Source organism: Siphateles boraxobius, unplaced genomic scaffold, assembly GCF_051911475.1.
Source record: "Siphateles boraxobius isolate OS27281-9 unplaced genomic scaffold, OSU_SipBor_1 6, whole genome shotgun sequence".
NCBI classification, from domain to species: Eukaryota; Metazoa; Chordata; class Actinopteri; order Cypriniformes; family Leuciscidae; genus Siphateles; species Siphateles boraxobius.
In genome coordinates this window covers 1,687,273-1,707,500 of record NW_027509186.1, presented here as the reverse complement: position 1 = coordinate 1,707,500, position 20,228 = coordinate 1,687,273, and the positions used below count along the sequence as shown (strand labels likewise).

The 20,228-nt window shown below is 44.9% G+C and overlaps 7 non-coding genes across 7 annotated transcripts; all 7 read right to left on the bottom strand.

Moving 5' to 3' along the window:
* Nucleotides 1-488: 488 nt before the first annotated feature.
* On the bottom strand, nt 489-560 carry trnah-gug (transfer RNA histidin (anticodon GUG)). Its single transcript has one exon. It is a non-coding gene; the product is annotated as a tRNA-His (tRNA).
* A 15,179-nt stretch (nt 561-15,739) lies between these two features.
* On the bottom strand, nt 15,740-15,821 carry trnas-uga (transfer RNA serine (anticodon UGA)). The gene has a single exon. It is a non-coding gene; the product is annotated as a tRNA-Ser (tRNA).
* Nucleotides 15,822-16,915: 1,094 nt separating this feature from the next.
* trnas-uga (transfer RNA serine (anticodon UGA)) lies at nt 16,916-16,997 on the bottom strand. The gene has a single exon. It is a non-coding gene; the product is annotated as a tRNA-Ser (tRNA).
* Nucleotides 16,998-18,105: 1,108 nt separating this feature from the next.
* Nucleotides 18,106-18,187, bottom strand: trnas-uga (transfer RNA serine (anticodon UGA)). The gene has a single exon. It is a non-coding gene; the product is annotated as a tRNA-Ser (tRNA).
* A 120-nt stretch (nt 18,188-18,307) lies between these two features.
* On the bottom strand, nt 18,308-18,380 carry trnak-uuu (transfer RNA lysine (anticodon UUU)). Its single transcript has one exon. It is a non-coding gene; the product is annotated as a tRNA-Lys (tRNA).
* Nucleotides 18,381-19,281: 901 nt separating this feature from the next.
* Nucleotides 19,282-19,363, bottom strand: trnas-uga (transfer RNA serine (anticodon UGA)). Its single transcript has one exon. It is a non-coding gene; the product is annotated as a tRNA-Ser (tRNA).
* A 120-nt stretch (nt 19,364-19,483) lies between these two features.
* On the bottom strand, nt 19,484-19,556 carry trnak-uuu (transfer RNA lysine (anticodon UUU)). Its single transcript has one exon. It is a non-coding gene; the product is annotated as a tRNA-Lys (tRNA).
* Nucleotides 19,557-20,228: the final 672 nt, after the last annotated feature.

Genomic DNA, 20,228 nt, shown 5'->3' with positions numbered 1-20,228 from the left:
GAATGCAGCCTATTAGACTGATGATAATAGTAATTAAAGGAAAATAATGCTAGGAAAAAGAACAAAAACTCACTGCTACTTGTCTGGAAAGCCTCTTCACACGCTTCAATGCTGTTGACTTGCCGCGCTCTTATCATTATTGTAAACTTGTGTCAAAGGCGCAGTTGTTCGTAGCAAATAGCAAGCCCGCGGCACTCTAGGTAACAGCCAGCGAGTGTACTGACACCTAGCGATTAGAAAATATACACGCACCATATTCTCTCTGAAGCAAGATTCTTCCCACATAAATAGGAGCATTTCGTTTTCAGTCTTTTCTCTAAGGGTTCGAACCTGAAAGCTCGTGCTTTCAAAGAAGGTCCCAGTTTCAATTCACTCGAACATCCAGAGCACATCAAGGGCACGCGCCGTGCACAAAAAGAGTAGTCTGAAGGACGGGGTGAGGACAGGTGGCGACATGGAGCTCAATTTCAATGGCACCCAGAAAATCTTGCCGTGACCCGGATTCGAACCGGGGTTGCTGCGGCCACAACGCAGAGTACTAACCACTATACGATCACGGCGAGCTACCAGTCTACCTGACGTGTCCTTGAATACAAAGGGGCCTTGTCATCTTTAGCTTGCAGACAAAACTGTTTCTTACCAACATAACTCTTTTCAAGGGTAATCCTGTTACAGTGACTCTGGAGAAGAAGTCACTGAAAAGAAAAGGATTCTGTTTTTCCTTTTATAAAGTTTAAGCTAGGCCTCCAGAAGGTTACAAACTAAAGCAGGCGCATGCTGTCAACGTAGTCGGTAGGATTCGAACCTGCGCGGGGAGACACCAATGGATTTCTAGTCCATCGCCTTAACCACTCGGCCAAAGATGGGGCAAAAGGGACTGCTAAGGGGGGGGGGAAGAAGGAAAAAAAACGCCAAAGAGGGGGGGAAAGAAGGGGGAAAAGGCGCCAAAGTCATGGGTTCGAGTCCCAGGGAAAGCAAGAACTGATAATGTAAAATGTGTTCCTTGAAATGCTATTTAAGTTGCTTTGGATAAAAGTGTCCGTCAAATGTGTGAATGTAAGTGTAAAAATGTAAAAAATTAAAAATAAATGATAGAAAAGTCAATATTTAGACCTATTTTACACATTTAGACGCATTTTAGACCTATTTTACCCAATTAAAAAACAATTTGCAAGAATAAAATGTACAACATACTTTGCACAAACATAGTTTATTCCAAAAGCTCGAAAGTAACGCACGTTATATGTAATAAAAAAATAAAAAAATATATACAAGTACAAATATATGTAAATACGATTATTTATTATACAATCACTACCACAAAGTCTCAAATCCAACATTTACAATAGAAGGAATATATATATATATTAAATTAAAATGGTTTCATATATAATAAACACTACCACAAATTTGGTTTCATAATAATAATATATACATTACATATAATAATAATAATATATACACATTCACAAATAAAAGCTCAAATCTATATAACTTTATAATAAATACAAATTTAAATAGCTACATGTAATGATAATAAAAACGTAGTACAATTACAAATAGTTTGATAAATGAATAATAATATATATATAATTAGTATTTTTGGTAGTTTTATAATAATAATAATATTAATAATAATTAGCCATTTAGATACACATACACACTCACACAATTGCAATGGCTAGATATAATAATAGTAATAATATAACTTCCACAAATAGTTTAATAAAAATGTAGAAAAAATTGTTATATATAAAATATATATACATAAACATATTTTTAAGAGCTTTCCTTCAAATGTACTTAATGCACTAACGTAAAATTTAAAGTTTTATAAAATTATATAAAATTTTCTAAAATTAAAATTATCACAATTATAAAAAATAAAAAATTAAATATAATTGTGAATGAAAGACAAAATAAATCCTAAAGAGACTCTTTCCACTCTGCAATGGTCTGGCCAGCTGCTGGACAGTACCACTTTCCTCTAACCTGGGAATGGCCAGTGAGTTTACTTTTTGATTGGCCACATATTTTACACTCATAATGGTAATGTTCCTTTGTGTGACGCTTCTTTGGTGGCTCCCCTCTTGCCACACGCTCTTGATCCTCAAGTGCTGCCTTGTGCTGTCTCCATGCACGCTGTCGGTTCTGAGGAGGTGGTGGAACTGATGGCTGTTGGCCTGGTGGAAAAGACGACCAACCCTGAGAGTGCGATGGTGGAACCGATGGCTGTTGGCACGGCTGAAGAGAAGACCAACCCTGAGAGTGCGATGGTGGAACCGATGGCTGTTGGCACGGCTGAAGAGAAGACCAACCCTGAGAGTGCGATGGTGGAACCGATGGCTGTTGGCACGGCTGAAGAGAAGACCAACCCTGAGAGTGCGATGGTGGAACCGATGGGTTTTGGCCTGGTGGAAAAGACGACCAACCCTGAGAGTGCGATGGTGGAACTGATGGCGGTTGGCCTGGTGGAAAAGACGACCAACCCTGAGAGTGCGATGGTGGAACCGATGGCTGTTGGCACGGCTGAAGAGAAGACCAACCCTGAGAGTGCGATGGTGGAACTGATGGCTGTTGGCCTGGTGGAAAAGACGACCAACCCTGAGAGTGCGATGGTGGAACTGATGGCGGTTGGCCTGGTGGAAAAGACGACCAACCCTGAGAGTGCGATGGTGGAACTGATGGCGGTTGGCCTGGTGGAAAAGACGACCAACCCTGAGAGTGCGATGGTGGAACTGATGGCGGTTGGCCTGGTGGAAAAGACGACCAACTCTGAGAGTGCGATGGTGGAAAAGACAAATCCGAATTCCCAGGCCAGACATGCCACCCAGGAAAGTGCTGGGCCCCAGGCCAGTCTGTGCCAGATGGAGATGTGTCTACAAGCCCAGTGTCTGTGTGCGTAATAGAAAACACTGCAGTTCCAGTTCGTGCACATTTACGTTGGCGTATAACTGCCTCACCCTCCCGATTTTCAGGCTCCTGGAACTCAATGGCAACATGTCCATGTTCAACAGGTGCAGATGGGAGTTCTCTAGGCTTTGGCAGTGGCTCCTTTGCCAAACCAACAGGCTGGGGAAGCTCCACTCCTTGTAGCAAGGTGTCCCGGTCAGTTCTTTTCTGTCTGTCGAGAAGCCTGGGAAAGAATAACAGACATTTTTAGCTTTACCCACAGTACATTTACAAAATATCTCTACTGATTTGTTTTTATAAACTATGTACACTAAACTATTCAAAAACTATCCATCAATTGGATACTTCAGCATTAAAGGAACACGCCGACTTTTTGGGACTTTAGCTTATTCACCGTATCTCCGAAGCACTGCTACTTCTGTGGAGTGATTTACTCCAACTCTGAGCAAACTCTCTGCTCCTCACCAGTTCTCAGGTGCTGCGAGTAAATCACTCCGTCCAAGTAGCAGTGCTTCACCTTCTGAGAATATACTTCCCAGTATGTATATGGTTAGAAGAAGCCTGCGTCTCATATGGCCTTGTTATTTGTACACACTGTTGCTATACAAATCACAACATGTAAATAGGAAAATGTTGATGTTATTTTGTCACTTATTGGGAGCAGTATGCTAGATGGAGCCATTTACCTCCAGTATTTGTGCTAAGCTAGGCCAGCGGTGGGGGCGTCGGATAGAGTTACAGCACGCACAGAGATTAGAAGGGTATGTATGGACTTATCTGACTCTGGGGGATACGGTGAATAAGCTAAAGTCCCAAGAAAACAGCGTGTTCCTTTAACATTCAGCAATATTATCAATTTGACTATACTGACATTATTGGACAATAACTAAACTGATAACATTGCAGCTGATTTATAGCCGAATTGACCTCATTTCGTAATTGATGAACTTTGCACTTTGTGAACATTATCAGAGAAAAACAGACTGTGGAATGTCTCAACTGACAAATCAGAATCAAGCATTTCAGAAAGCTGTGTAATAAGCAATAACGTATTCTAAACCGTAACATTCTGAATTTCTGAAAAGCTTTTGTGAAACAATGTATGCATTTATTACCAAATTTTTTAAATCCTTTTTTTGGCAGACATATAAAAGGTTGCAAGTTTCAAAATGAGACGGTGTCTGAAAACAATGTATACATTTAATGTATGTTATATACAAATACATGTGGAATAGAGAATAGTTCAAAAGATTTATTATTTCAGAAGTGCAGTCGTTCATCATAGGAATAGATTTCATATTACTGAAGTGAATTTAGGAAGCTGAAATCCAACTCACCATGAAGACACTGTGGTGTTGTTTATAGTAACTAGCACCAAGTTGGTCTGGTCTAGTAGCTCTCTGCAGTCTTCAAGCAGCTGCTTGATGTGGCTGTAAATCATCACAATTGCCTGAGGAATGGGAAAGGTTTTGCCCTTGTTATCTTTAGGCCTATTTCTGGCTTCCCTGAATTCCTTCAGAAGCTTGAGTGCAACACATTCTGAAACCCTGTTGGCATCAGGTCTCTGGGCAGCCTGACCATGAGTCATGAACAGTCTGTGAATAAAAAGATGCATGATTGTATTATGTATGATTAGTATTCTATGGTTCATTATAGCTTTGTAAACATATAGACTGATTATGTTTTGGAATTGTATGGCAATGAGAGATAGACTTTATGATCTATCCTGGATCTCATCAAAACAGTTTTTTTAAAGTATTTTTAACCTTTGAAAGGAATTAAATTATACAGGGAGCATTCAACAAGACTCAAATTTATCACCGGTGCACTACAATTTAACTCACCTCTCAGCTGCTTGCTGACCAGGGGCTGAGCCACTACGCTTCCGAGAAGCTCTCCAAGGACCTTCCAAGGTCTTTTTCTTGCACTTAAGGGAATACTTGGAGGGGGACTGATCAATGGTATGCAAATACGAATACAACCGCAAGATCTCTGCTATCTCGTTAGTTGATAAACCAGTGATCGTGCGGTTGAGACTGACGAGATAGCCTGCCAGGTTATCCACTGCCTCCCATCCAGGAACACCCCTTGAATCACATCTACTGTCCTAGAAATGGAAACAAAAACAGAATCCTGGATTAGGAAATTATTTTGATACTTTGATAAACCATTCACAAATTACAAGCATCAGGTATTAGAAACTTTACCGGAGCTGGTGTGCTGGGCCCAGCACAGGAAATGTCTTCAATGTCAGGACTGTAAGAGCCACCACTTGGCACACTGGTTTCCTATATTTTTTAAAAACATTTTAAAGAGAAGAATAAACTTCAGTTACAAAATTGACTGTTCAAATTGACTATTATTAATCTTTTAATTAAATGAACGTTTAATCATGAAGCAACTCATTCATTGCTCCTAAAAACATTAACATTCCTATGTAATTTTAATTCAAAACGATCAAGAAAATTGACATTACCAGAGGTGAGATCAATGAATCACCATGACTGCTGGAACTTGCAAGGGTGTGTGTGCCCAAATTGAGGTCTGCCGCTTCACATATTGTGACATCCAGACACTCATCCTCCTGAACTTCAACCTCCATCTCTGGCAAGGCGATTTCATGTTGCTCCAGTGGAGAAAGCAGGTCTCCTCTGTCAGACTGTGCCAGCAAGTACTCCACAGCTATACGCTCATCTGCCATAAAGATTCAATAAACATTTTGTAATAAGAGCTATATATCAGGCTAAAGCAGTAGGCTACAGTGCATGTGATGAATGTAGTGTTGCTAATGAAAAATCTATTTTGCGATTAACATGAAAAATGTAAAAGCAAAAATCACAAAAGAAAAACTAAAACAAATACACTTCAACTTCACAAACCGACATATCTTATAACTAGGAACAAGCACCTTTACAGCAATGATCAGTCATGAAAACGATGGTCTGATTGGTTAGCGTTCAGGCAGCATGCAAAGCCTTTGAAAACACACAGTGATGCCTGGAATCACTATCGTAATAGTGTGTACAATGGTGAATCTTACCAGTGGGTTTCCCAGGAGGTTTGAATTCTGGCAGGAGTGCACATCCAAGGACTCTGTTGCTGAGGACATTCATGTGGGACATTAAACGTACATCATACATTTTAGTAAGTGATGTACCACTCATGTCCACAGCTTGATGAGCTCGGTTGATGTTCCACCTAGATGCACCCTCAAGCATGTACATCTGCGTATGTAGTGCATTACATCTCCAACCTGAAAGACAATGTTTCACATGATTAAAATACTATTATATAACCCCCCACTCAGAACCACCAGGCCTAAGAAAAAGGTTTGTTTCCAATTTGGTGCCTTTAATTTTCGAAGTCAGCAACTTCAGTATTGTGACAACACTATTTAAATATATGCATAATATTGTTTTATAATTTCAATTTACCTGGAATAAAAGTGCACTGGTGGCGATGGAAGCTTTCCAGAGAGGAGGACCCTCTGCCACACCTCAGTACATCCAGAACCTTGTCACCCTTCTGTAAACCGGAGCCCAGTTTTGTGTACAACTGAACACCGGGTGGATCTTGGATGCAAGGTAAGTGTTTCTGCTGTACCTCCCACACACGTGTCATGCTCTCTGGATTGATGAGGCGCAAACCAGTGGTGTCGGTCAGTTCCCACATGGAGTCCAGCAGTCCTTGTATCAAGACACGAGTTTCTTCAACTCCGCGTGTCCTCCTCCTGCAGTGCTTGGCCAGCTCACTGGAGGTGATGCTTGACAGGATTTGGGCCTATGTTGAAATATGACCCCCATGTTTTTTTAAAAGCATGGTCTTTTTCGCCTCTTTAAGACGAGAGATGTCATCCTTGTCCCATTCAAATATACAGCTGGACAACTTGGAGCAGAAAGTGCCATACAGTGGATGGTGCTCCGTTGTAAGGCCAGCAGTAAACCGCCGCATGAAGTGGAACACATCAAGTCGCACTGTGATTGTCACAGTGTTGGTTTGTGTTTCCCCAGGTGTCCACTAGAGGTCTCTTTCCCTTACTGTCACCATTCATTCTGGAACTGCATTTCCCACAATCCTTTGTCTGTTCTCATCACTCATCATTGCACGCAGCTGTTTCTTATTACATTGTTTAGTTCTGTGTATAAATACCCTGTCTTTGTCAGTCCATGTCACGGAGTCGTTGTGTTAGATGTCCTCACACTTTATGGTTGGTTTCTTGTCTGTTCATGTTTTGTTTCTTGTTTTTGGACTGCCTGATTATTTGGAATTGACCCCTGCCTGGAAGACTACGATTTGGATTACCCTCAAATAAACTACTGCTATTGGATTTTCTGCCTCCTGTGTGTGTGACGTGACAGAACGACTCCGTCACAACCTAAATCCAGCGGTATGTTTTTAAACTTCTCTTCCCCAGCCACTGAGCGGGAGAGGAGAGATTATTTTGAGGGAACCCGCCTAGTCATTTTTCGTGGGACCCGGGGAGGTCGCAGAGGAGGAGGTGGTAGAGAGGAAGTTCAGCACCACTCTCCACCCTGGCCCTCCTTCGACCCTGGGGACAGCACAGAGCCAACATCTCACCGTCGCGGACGGAAAAGGGGGAAGAAATGCACGTCTACCAATTCAGAGACTGTTCACGTTCCGTCTGCCCAGTCAGAGATTGTTCACGTCACGTCTGCCCAGTCAGAGAATGGTCACGTCCCGTCTGCCCAGTCAGAGACTGGTCACGTCCCGTCTGCCCAGTCAGAGACTGTTCACGTTCCGTCTGCCCAGTCAGAGACTGTTCACGTTCCATCTGCCAAGTCAGAGACTGTTCACGTTCCGTCTGCCTTCCTGGACCTGGACTATCTGGAGCGTCTGGCTCGGATCCTGGACACGCCTGTGTCTGCTGTTCCAGAGCCGGAACCAGTGTCTGCTGTTCCAGAGCCGGAACCAGTGTCTCCTGTTCCAGGGCCGGAACCAGTGTCTGCTGTTCCAGAGCCGGAGGCAGAGCCAGTGCCCGTTCCAGAGCCGGAGGCAGAGCCAGTGCCCGTTCCAGAGCCGGAGGCAGAACCAGTGCCCGTTCCAGAGCCGGAGGCAGAACCAGTGCCCATTCCAGAGCCGGAGGCAGAACCAGTGCCCGTTCCAGAGCCGGAGGCAGAACCAGTGCCCGTTCCAGAGCCGGAGGCAGAGACCTTGCCGGTTCCAGAGCCGGAGGCAGAGCCAGTACCCGTTCCAGAACTGGAGGCAGAGCCAGTGCCGTCTGCCTTATTGGATCTGGACTATCTGGAGCGTCTGGCTCGGATTCTGGACATGCCCGTATCTGCTGTTCCTGAGCCGGGGCCAGTGCCTGCTGTTCCTGAGCCGGAGCCAGTGCCTGCTGTTCCTGAGCCGGAGCCAGTGTCTGCTCCGGAGCCAATGTTTGTTTCTGTGTTTGTGTCTGTCCTTGTGGTTGTTACTGTCCTTGTGTCTATTCCTGAGCCGGTGTCTGTTCCTGAGCCGGTGTCTGTTCCTGAGCCGGTGTCTGTTCCTGAGCCGGTGTCTGTTCCTGAGCCGGTGTCTGTTCCTGAGCCGGTGTCTGTTCCTGAGCCGGTGTCTGTTCCTGAGCCGGTGTCTGTTCCTGAGCCGTGGCCACCCGAGGGGTCTTCACCGCCCTGGCCGCCCGAGGGGTCTTCACCGCCCTGGCCGCCCGAAGGGTCTTCACCGCCCTGGCCGCCCGAAGGGTCTTCACCGCCCTGGCCGCCCGAAGGGTCTGCACCTCCCTGGTCGTCACTGCCCTGGCCGCCCGAGGGGTCTTTACCGCCCTGGCCGCCCGAGGGGTCTTCACCGCCCTGGCCGCCCGAGGGGTCTTCACCGCCCTGGCCGCCCGAAGGGTCTTCACCGCCCTGGCCGCCCGAAGGGTCTGCACCTCCCTGGTCGTCACTGCCCTGGCCGCCCGAGGGGTCTTTACCGCCCTGGCCGCCCGAGGGGTCTTCACCGCCCTGGCCGCCCGAGGGGTCTTCACCGCCCTGGCCGCCCGAGGGGTCTTCACCGCCCTGGCCGCCCGAAGGGTCTTCACCGCCCTGGCCGCCCGATGGGTCGCCTGCTTCGCCCTGACCGCCCTATGGACTGTCTGCTTCGCCCTGGCCGCCCTATGGACTGTCTGCTTCGCCCTGGCCGCCGGCTAAACCATCACCCCCTGTCTGTTTCCTTTCATGGACCTGGCCCCCCATCCCTCCCCCTGATCCTCCACCGTTCCACCACCCTCCTGGACTCTTGTTTTGTTTGTTTTTTGTGGGTCTTGGAGCGTCTGGTAGCCGCTCCGTAGAGGGGGGGTTATGTCACAGTGTTGGTTTGTGTTTCCCCAGGTGTCCACTAGAGGTCTCTTTCCCTTACTGTCACCATTCATTCTGGAACTGCATTTCCCACAATCCTTTGTCTGTTCTCATCACTCATCATTGCACGCAGCTGTTTCTTATTACATTGTTTAGTTCTGTGTATAAATACCCTGTCTTTGTCAGTCCATGTCACGGAGTCGTTGTGTTAGATGTCCTCACACTTTATGGTTGGTTTCTTGTCTGTTCATGTTTTGTTTCTTGTTTTTGGACTGCCTGATTATTTGGAATTGACCCCTGCCTGGAAGACTACGATTTGGATTACCCTCAAATAAACTACTGCTATTGGATTTTCTGCCTCCTGTGTGTGTGACGTGACAGTGATATTCCATGGTCGGAACCAGGTAAGAACTGGAGTCACGCCTACACCAATGAGAAACAAGGAGTGATTGTTTTCTCAGATTTACATTTGCATCATTAAAGAAATATAATAATGCTGTTTTACATAAGCTTTTGTCTACTTGATTGCAAACACTGAACAGGGTTCTCATAGTAAATTGCTACTGTAAATAGAAATTAAGAATTTTAGAACCATTGTAAATAGATCTAAAAAAATATAAATTTCTATAGTAAATAGTTCAAAAAATTCTCTTTATGAGTGTTCTTAAAGAATATGAACAAACACCTAGAAAAACCATGTACAGGAATGAAATTTAGTTTTTAGTAATTTAGAAACATGCCTGAAATGGTTGCTAATATGAATTAGAAATACAAACACATTCATATTAGGTAAAGACTTAATGTAACAAACCTGTCTCGCTGCAGCAGTCCCGGTCAACGTAAATCACAGCTGGCTCTGGCTCCCCAGCATCCTTGTATCGCTTTACGATGCCCTGACACAAGTCATCTATGCCAGCTCCCTCACCAGTGGTTAGGACACAGTTCAGGACTTGGCCAAACTCATTGCCAACATTGGTCATCCATGTAGCAGTGTCCGCAATGCCACCAGCAAGCTTTTTAGTTATCTATATAAATACACAAACATTACAATCAGGTAAAAATCTCTGAACATCAAGTTGAAATTAACATGCATTTGCCTCTTTTTATATACATTTACCTTCTTGGTAGAATCAAGCTTCAGGATGCTACCATATGTTGATGTTATGACACCCTTTAGCTCATCAATGTGACTCAGGATCTCGTTGGCATGAACCGTCTCAAACCACTGTGCCAGAGGTAGGGGGCAAAAAGGCGGTGGCTGCTGATATACCACTTCAGCCTGTGTCAGGGCACATTTCTTTTTGTGAAATTCACAGTCTGTCAGATAGTTAATGGTACGTCTTGCCCACTCCTCGCTGTGAACTTCTTCAAGCGCCTGCTGCAAGAAACTGGAGCTGTTCCCAGCAGTTCTAGGCTTCAACAAAGTCACACACTTCCTGTCAAGTGCAAGGTGAGTGGTAAGAACAGCGGGGAATTTGTTTCTGTGGGAGGGATCTAGTTGTTTGAGGATCTCCGAACTCCAAGGGCAGACAGGAATCTTACACTTACTGCAGCGAGGGTAGTCTACTCCAATTAAATAATATCTCGAGTCAATATCAATGACTTCCCTCACTTTTGTGTAGATTCCTGAATGGTGCATCTTCCTATTGCACTGTGTGCACTTCAGAGGAATACCCCACATTCTCATTGGGGCCCACAGAAACATACGCTGTCTAAAGTAGGTGTTAGGATCAGGAGGTGAAGTTGTAGGCTTGCTGGGACTTGGTGGATGAAACCAGTTTTGAGAAAACTGCTGCTTAAGTCGTCCTGTGGCGTCATATAGACACTGCGCGATCCACTTCTGGTCTGCTGGCTTAATAACTCGACAGAACTGTTTGGGGAGAAAACTCACCCAATTCACTACTGGAGGCCTCAGGTTAATTTCCAGGGATGGTGTTTGAGGTGCAGTTTGTGGAACGCCTTGCTGCTCTTCAATGTATGCGGGTGATTCAGTAAATGATGTTGTTGGAGAAGATGTTGGTGGATCCACAGATTCTGTCCCTGCAAGACTGGTACAAGGATGATTAGTTTCAATGTGGTGAAGAAGTCCAACCGCACCCCAGACTTTTGCACCACACTGGTCACAACATTCTTGGACATGGTAATCTGACAGATGTTCGGAGAAACAGTCCACATCAATGTCTTCACCACAAAGACCACACTTTATTGAAGAACTGCTCTCTGGGACTGATCTTGAGCCTGCACTGCTCTCTGGGACTGATCTTGAGCCTGCACTGCTCTCTGGGACTGATCTTGAGCCTGCACTGCTCTCTGGGACTGATCTTGAGCCTGCACTGCTCTCTGGGACTGATCTTGAGCCTGCACTGCTCTCTGGGGCTGGTTTTGCGCCTGCACTGCTCAGTGGTCTTGCCTGAGCACCTGCACTGCTCCATGAGGCTGGTCTTGCCTGCGCACCTGCACTGCTCCATGAGGCTGGTCTTGCCTGCGCACCTGCACTGCTCCATGAGGCTGGTCTTGCCTGAGCACCTGCACTGCTCCATGAGGCTGGTCTTGCCTGCGCACCTGCACTGCTCCATGAGGCTGGTCTTGCCTGCGCACCTGCACTGCTCCATGAGGCTGGTCTTGCCTGCGCACCTGCACTGCTCCATGAGGCAGGTTTTGCACCTGCACTGCTCTGTGGTCCTCCTTGCATGCCTGCACTGCTCTGTGGTCCTCCTTGCATGCCTGCACTGCTCTGTGGTCCTGCTTGCATGCCTGCACTGCTCTGTGGTCCTGCTTGCATGCCTAACACTGTCTGCTCTGCTGACTGTAAAAAAAGCATTAGTGTTTACCCTAGGATTAGTGTTTTCCCTAGGTCTCAAAATCTGCAAATTATCAAAATCAAAACTTTGCTGAAAAACATGTTGTACACAATTACTACATGCAAACTGTCGTCTGATTCATAGGTTGTTGTTCTTTAAGGAAAGTAATACACCTTTAAGTAGAATTGTAAAAACACCCACCTTCAGGTCTTTGTGCAGGCATCTTTTTACTGCGAGTTAAATTGACATTTATATGCATTTTATTCAAGTAACCTGTTATACCATTATAAAGACCTCACTGATTTACATTAAAAGCTAAGAAATTAATCTAGTGTACTGACAGCATTTGCACTAAATTGCACAGCTTTGCTCAGTTTATGCGCATTATATATATATATATATATATATATATATATATATATATATATATATATATATATATATATATACACACACACCTTTTTCTGACTATTATTTCATGTCAGGCTTTACAGCTCAAATAATGAACATTTTTCTCTTATTAAAAAATGTTTTTAAATTAGTAATGATCACCAGCATAGGTAAAATAATCACATTCAATACATACCTTATGATAACCACATTTGCACGTGATTATTTTCCCAAATATATCATATGCACAGGTCTGTTTGTGTAATGGACAGTTAATAATTCTTTCAAAGGCATGCTTCCACTTCTTCGCCCCTGGCTTCTTGCCTGTTGAGAAGTGGTACTTCCCTTGGGCATACTTGCACATGATGTCATGCCAGTATGAGTCTGGTTTACCAGTCTTAGTCATGTCTATAAATATGAAACAACAGGGTAAATACCAGACAACTTGAGAACAACTTCAGAGAGATACAAATGAAATGAAATTTAAAGAAAAGGCTTAGGGGAAAACATTTAAGACAAATTTTATGTAGAAGAGGGATTTTACACATGGATGGTTGTCAAATTACGTATGTTTGTTAATTTAACCATGTTAAAAGACAATTTTTAAACTATGGTAAATAGAATGAATGATTACGTTGCACTAAATTCAAATTGGTGCAATGAGGGGTGCAGTGAGAGGTGCAGTGAGAGGTGCAGTGTGCAGTGAGAGGTGAGGTGCAGTGAGAGGTGAGGTGCAGTGAGAGGTGAGATGCAGTGAGAGGTGAGATGCAGTGAGGGGTGCAGTGAGGGGTGCAGTGTGCAGTGAGAGGTGAGATGCAGTGAGAGGTGAGATGCAGTGAGGGGTGCAGTGAGAGGTGCAGTGAGGGGTGCAGTGAGAGGTGAGATGCAGTGAGAGGTGCGATGCAGTGAGAGGTGCAGTGAGGGGTGCAGTGTGCAGTGAGAGGTGAGATGCAGTGAGAGGTGAGATGCAGTGAGGGGTGCAGTGAGAGATGAGAGGTGAAGTGAGAGGAGCAGGGCCAGGGAGAAGAGAAGGCCCAAGGAGAGGGCAAGGTAAAGGTGTAAGAATGTGTGGTGGTGGCATTCCAAGGGCTGCAAGAACAGTAGTCAGTGATGACTATCATTGACCATGTAATCAACCACGGTCTTTCACTAAGAGAGGCTGGAAAAAAGTAAAGTTACTGTACATGTGGACATACAATTCCCAACCAAGAAATGTAGTGTAAAAACGGTGGACTGCATGTTTTGCATGTTTTTCAAACTGAAACACTAAAGTCTATGAAGTTTTTGTAATGTCAACAATAGCCAGTATTTTGAAACTGGGTGTACTTTGATTGACTGCATGTACCTTGTGACGTGAAAACAAGTGTTATTCTTTGACAGAATAATTTCATTCTGAGTCTGAGTCAGATTTTCAGTGTTTTGGTAAAGTTAGTGTATGCAGAGAAAGATGTGTTCTATTTTGAAATGAAGAGTGTGTTTTTCAAAATGTGTTTTTGAGAAGAAAATCGTCCATTTGGCCAATTGTGTTTTGTGGGTGTGAGTCCGTTTTAAGAGTTTAGAAAAATTATCTGAAGTATGGGTAAGCGCTTGTTAGCGATTGAAAAAAAAAAACTAATAAATTGAAAACAGTAAAAAGCAACAGAGAGTAAAAATAAAGCAGTTCATTATGTAAAAATTATAACATAATTAGTTTCTAAAGTTATTAGGCTTTTTATTACGGTTTTATTTGTACACTCTATGGTTAATACAAAACAAGTCACCACTCTGTATTTTAACATTAATCATCATAGGAATTATTATTCTCATTTATAGTCTATATACTGTTATCTTAAACCAGTCCGGCTAAGCTTTTGCAGTATGAAGGCCGCGATTTATATCACTATATCAAAACATGGCCTCCGAACTCTATATAAGTGTTAAAACAACGAATTACAAATAAAGATAGCTGAATTAAACGTGTGCAACCTAAACCGAGTTTGAACTGTAATGTCCAACGAATAGATAATTTTTCTCTTTCACGTTAAAATGTTAATTAAATTGTACTTGCCTGCATCAAAACACAAAACCGTCTCAGGTAGTGATGGGGTGAATGACGAGTCCTTTTCGCGCCGTCATTCTTTATGACGGTGGTCACGAGACTATGTTTCGGCCAATGACTGTTTTGGCCCGTCCAGCCAATGGCTGTTTTGCCCCACTGTTCGGAACTGTTAGGACCCGCTGTTCGGAACTGTTAGGACGTAATTTAGGATTGTTAGGACCTGTGTTAGGAATTGTTAGGACTTATTTAGATTGTGTTAGGAATTGTTAGGACTTATTTAGATTGTGTTAGGACTTGTGTTAGGACTTGTAACAAATGGTTAGGAATAGTTAGGCTGTCCATTCGCCGGAGGGTACGGCCACGACTACAAGCTGGCTGAAAGGGGCATGTCGTTTGTCGATTGGTGCCTTGCTCGAGAAGTGTGCGTGCTGCGTCGGAACGCACAGCAAAATGAATCGTATTGGCGCAGAAAAAAGAGTGTCCTCCAATGCATTGCGTTTCCTTCTTCGAAGATTCAGAATGGCCGTCAAAACGTCTGCTATGTCAAAATATATTTGCAAATTAGTGGGAATGCAGCCTAGTAGACTGATGATAATAGTAATTAATGGAAAATAATGCTAGGAAAAAGAACAAAAACTCACTGCTACTTGTCTGGAAAGCCTCTTCACACGCTTCAATGCTGTTGACTTGCCGCGCTCTTATCGTTATTGTAAACTTGTGTCAAAGGCGCAGTTGTTTGTAGCAAATAGCAAGCCCGCAGCACTCTAGGTAACAGCCAGCGAGTGTACTGACACCTAGCGATTAGAAAATATACACGCACCATATTCTCTCTGAAGCAAGATTCTTCCGAAATAAATAGGAGTGTTTCGTTTTCAGCCTTTTCTCTAAGGGTTCGAACCTGAGAGCTCATGCTTTCAAAGAAGGTCCCAGTTTCAATTCACTCGAACATCCAGAGCACATCAAGGGCACGCGCCGTGCACAAAAAGAGTAGGCCGAAGGACGGGGTGAGGAGAGGTGGTGACATGGAGCTCAATTTCAATGGCACCCAGAAAACCTTGCCGTGACCCGGATTCGCTGCGGCCACAACGCAGAGTACTAACCTCTATACGATCACGGCGAGCTACCGGTCTACCCGACGTGTCCCTGACTACAAAGGGGCCTTGTCATCTTTAGCTTGCAGACAAAACTGTTTCTTACCAACATTACTTTATTCAAGGGTAATCCTGTAACAGTGACTTTTTTTCCTTTTATAAAGTTTAAGCTAGGCCTCCAGAAGGTTACAAACTAAAGCAGACGAATGCTGTCAACGTAGTCGGCAGGATTCGAACCTGCGCGGGGAGACCCCAATGGATTTCAAGTCCATCGCCTTAACCACTCGGCCACGACTACAAGCATGCTGAAAGGGGCATGTCGTTTGCTTTGGTGCCTTGCAGCGTCGCTGCCCGAGGCCAGTGTAGATCAGCAAGAACTCAACAACAAAACGTACAGCTCCACAAAAAGAGGCTTGTTCGCCCAAACAGGGACTTGAACCCTGGACCCTCAGATTAAAAGTATGATGCTCTACCGACTGAGCTATCCAGGATCTTGCTCGAGAAGCGTGCGTACTGCGTGGGAACGCACAGCAAAATGAATCGAATTGGCGCAGAAAAAAGCGTGTCCTCCAATGCATTGCGTTTCCTTCTTCGAAGATTCAGAACGGCCGTCAAAACGTCTGCTATGTCAAAATATATTTGCAAATTAGTGAGAATGCAGCCTATTAGACTGATGATAATAGTCATTAAAGGAAAATAATGCTAGGAAAAAGAACAAAAACTCACTGCTACTTGTCTGGAAAGCCTCTTCACACGCTTCAATGCTGTTGACTTGCCGCGCTCTTATCGTTATTGTAAACTTGTGTCAAAGGCGCAGTTGTTTGTAGCAAATAGCAAGCCCGCGGCACTCTAGGTAACAGCCAGCGAGTGTACTGACACCTAGCGATTAGAAAATATACACGCACCATATTCTCTCTGAAGCAAGATTCTTCCGAAATAAATAGGAGTGTTTCGTTTTCAGCCTTTTCTCTAAGGGTTCGAACCTGAGAGCTCATGCTTTCAATGAAGGTCCCAGTTTCAATTCACTCGAACATCCAGAGCACATCAAGGGCACGCGCCGTGCACAAAAAGAGTAGGCCGAAGGACGGGGTGAGGAGAGGTGGTGACATGGAGCTCAATTTCAATGGCACCCAGAAAACCTTGCCGTGACCCGGATTCGCTGCGCCCACAACGCAGAGTACTAACCACTATACGATCACGGCGAGCTACCGGGCTACCCGACGTGTCCCTGACTACAAAGGGGCCTTGTCATCTTTAGCTTGCAGACAAAACTGTTTCTTACCAACATTACTTTATTCAAGGGTAATCCTGTAACAATGACTTTTTTTCCTTTTATAAAGTTTAAGCTAGGCCTCCAGAAGGTTACAAACTAAAGCAGACGAATGCTGTCAACGTAGTCGGCAGGATTCGAACCTGCGCGGGGAGACCCCAATGGATTTCAAGTCCATCGCCTTAACCACTCGGCCACGACTACAAGCTTTCTGAAAGGGGCATGTCGTTTGGCTTGCTGCCTTGCAGCGTCGCTGCCCGAGGCCAGTGTAGATCAGCAAGAACTCAACAACAAAACGTACCGCTCCACAAAAAGAGGCTCGTTCACCCGAACAGGGACTTGAACCCTGGACCCTCAGATTAAAAGTCTGATGCTTTACCGACTGAGCTATACGGGCTCTTGCTCGAGAAGCGTGCGTGCTGCGTGCGAACGCACAGCAAAATGAATCGAATTGGCGCAGAAAAAAGAGTGTCTCCAATGCATTGCGTTTCCTTCTTCGAAGATTCAGAACGGCCGTCAAAACGTCTGCTATGTCAAAATATATTTGCAAATTAGTGGGAATGCAGACTATTAGACTGATGATAATAGTCATTAAAGGAAAATAATGCTAGGAAAAAGAACAAAAACTCACTGCTACTTGTATGGAAAGCCTCTTCACACGCTTCAATGCTGTTGACTGGCCGCGCTCTTATCGTTATTGTAAACTTGTGTCAAAGGCGCAGTTGTTTGTAGCAAATAGCAAGCCCGTGGCACTCTAGGTAACAGCCAGCGAGTGTACTGACACCTAGCGATTAGAAAATATACACGCACCATATTCTCTCTGAAGCAAGATTCTTCCGAAATAAATAGGAGCGTTTCGTTTTCAGCCTTTTCTCCAAGGGTTCGAACCTGAGAGCTCATGCTTTCAAAGAAGGTCCCAGTTTCAATTCACTCGAACATCCAGAGCACATCAAGGACACGCGCCGTGCACAAAAAGAGTAGGCCGAAGGACTGGGTGAGGAGAGGTGGTGACATGGAGCTCAATTTCAATGGCACCCAGAAAACCTTGCCGTGACCGGATTCGCTGCGGCCACAACGCGCTGCGGCCACAACGCAGAGTACTAACCACTATACGATCACGGCAAGCTACCGGTCTACCCGACGTGTCCCTTACTACAAAGGGGCCTTGTCATCTTTAGCTTGCAGACAAAACTGTTTCTTACCAACATTACTCTATTCAAGGGTAATCCTGTAACAGTGACTTTTTTTCCTTTTATAAAGTTTAAGCTAGGCCTCCAGAAGGTTACAAACTAAAGCAGACGAATGCTGTCAACGTAGTCGGCAGGATTCGAACCTGCGTGGGGAGACCCCAATGGATTTCAAGTCCATCGCCTTAACCACTCGGCCACGACTACAAGCTGTCTGAAAGGGGCATGTCGTTTGCCTTGCTGCCTTGCAGCGTCGCTGCCCGAGGCCAGTGTAGATCAGCAAGAACTCAACAACAAAACGTACCGCTCCACAAAAAGAGGCTCGTTCACCCGAACAGGGACTTGAACCCTGGACCCTCAGATTAAAAGTCTGATGCTTTACCGACTGAGCTATCCGGGCTCTTGCTCGAGAAGCGTGCGTGCTGCGTGCGAACGCACAGCAAAATGAATCGTATTGGCACAGAAAAAAGAGTGTCCTCCAATGCATTGCGTTTCCTTCTTCGAAGATTCAGAACGGCCGTCAAAACGTCTGCTATGTCAAAATATATTTGCAAATTAGTGGGAATGCAGCCTATTAGACTGATGATAATAGTCATTAAAGGAAAATAATGCTAGGAAAAAGAACAAAAACTCACTGCTACTTGTCTGGAAAGCCTCTTCACACGCTTCAATGCTGTTGACTTGCCGCGCTCTTATCGTTATTGTAAACTTGTGTCAAAGGCGCAGTTGTTTGTAACAAATAGCAAGTCCGCGGCACTCTAGGTAACAGCCAGCGAGTGTACTGAAACCTAGCGATTAGAAAATATACACGCACCATATTCTCTCTGAAGCAAGATTCTTCCGAAATAAATAGGAATGTTTCGTTTTCAGCCTTTTCTCTAAGGGTTCGAACCTGAGAGCTCATGCTTTCAAAGAAGGTCCCAGTTTCAATTCACTCGAACATCCAGAGCACATCAAGGGCATGCGCCGTGCACAAAATGAGTAGGCCGAAGGACGGGGTGAGGAGAGGTGGTGACATGGAGCTCAATTTCAATGGCACCCAGAAAACCTTGCCGTGACCCGGATTCGCTGCGGCCACAACGCAGAGTACTAACCTCTATACGATCATGGCGAGCTACCGGTCTACCCGACGTGTCCCTGACTACAAAGGGGCCTTGTCATCTTTAGCTTGCAGACAAAACTGTTTCTTACCAACATTACTCTATTCAAGGGTAATCCTGTAACAGTGACTTTTTTTCCTTTTATAAAGTTTAAGCTAGGCCTCCAGAAGGTTACAAACTAAAGCAGACGAATGCTGTCAACGTAGTCGGCAGGATTCGAACCTGCGTGGGGAGACCCCAAAGGATTTCAAGTCCATCGCCTTAACCACTCGGCCACGACTACAAGCTGTCTGAAAGGGGCATGTCGTTTGCCTTGCTGCCTTGCAGCGTCGCTGCCCGAGGCCAGTGTAGATCAGCAAGAACTCAACAACAAAACGTACCGCTCCACAAAAAGAGGCTCGTTCACCCGAACAGGGACTTGAACCCTGGACCCTCAGATTAAAAGTCTGATGCTTTACCGACTGAGCTATCCGGGCTCTTGCTCGAGAAGCGTGCGTGCTGCGTGCGAACGCACAGCAAAATGAATCGTATTGGCACAGAAAAAAGAGTGTCCTCCAATGCATTGCGTTTCCTTCTTCGAAGATTCAGAACGGCCGTCAAAACGTCTGCTATGTCAAAATATATTTGCAAATTAGTGGGAATGCAGCCTATTAGACTGATGATAATAGTCATTAAAGGAAAATAATGCTAGGAAAAAGAACAAAAACTCACTGCTACTTGTCTGGAAAGCCTCTTCACACGCTTCAATGCTGTTGACTTGCCGCGCTCTTATCGTTATTGTAAACTTGTGTCAAAGGCGCAGTTGTTTGTAACAAATAGCAAGTCCGCGGCACTCTAGGTAACAGCCAGCGAGTGTACTGAAACCTAGCGATTAGAAAATATACACGCACCATATTCTCTCTGAAGCAAGATTCTTCCGAAATAAATAGGAGTGTTTCGTTTTCAGCCTTTTCTCTAAGGGTTCGAACCTGAGAGCTCATGCTTTCAAAGAAGGTCCCAGTTTCAATTCACTCGAACATCCAGAGCACATCAAGGGCATGCGCCGTGCACAAAATGAGTAGGCCGAAGGACGGGGTGAGGAGAGGTGGTGACATGGAGCTCAATTTCAATGGCACCCAGAAAACCTTGCCGTGACCCGGATTCGCTGC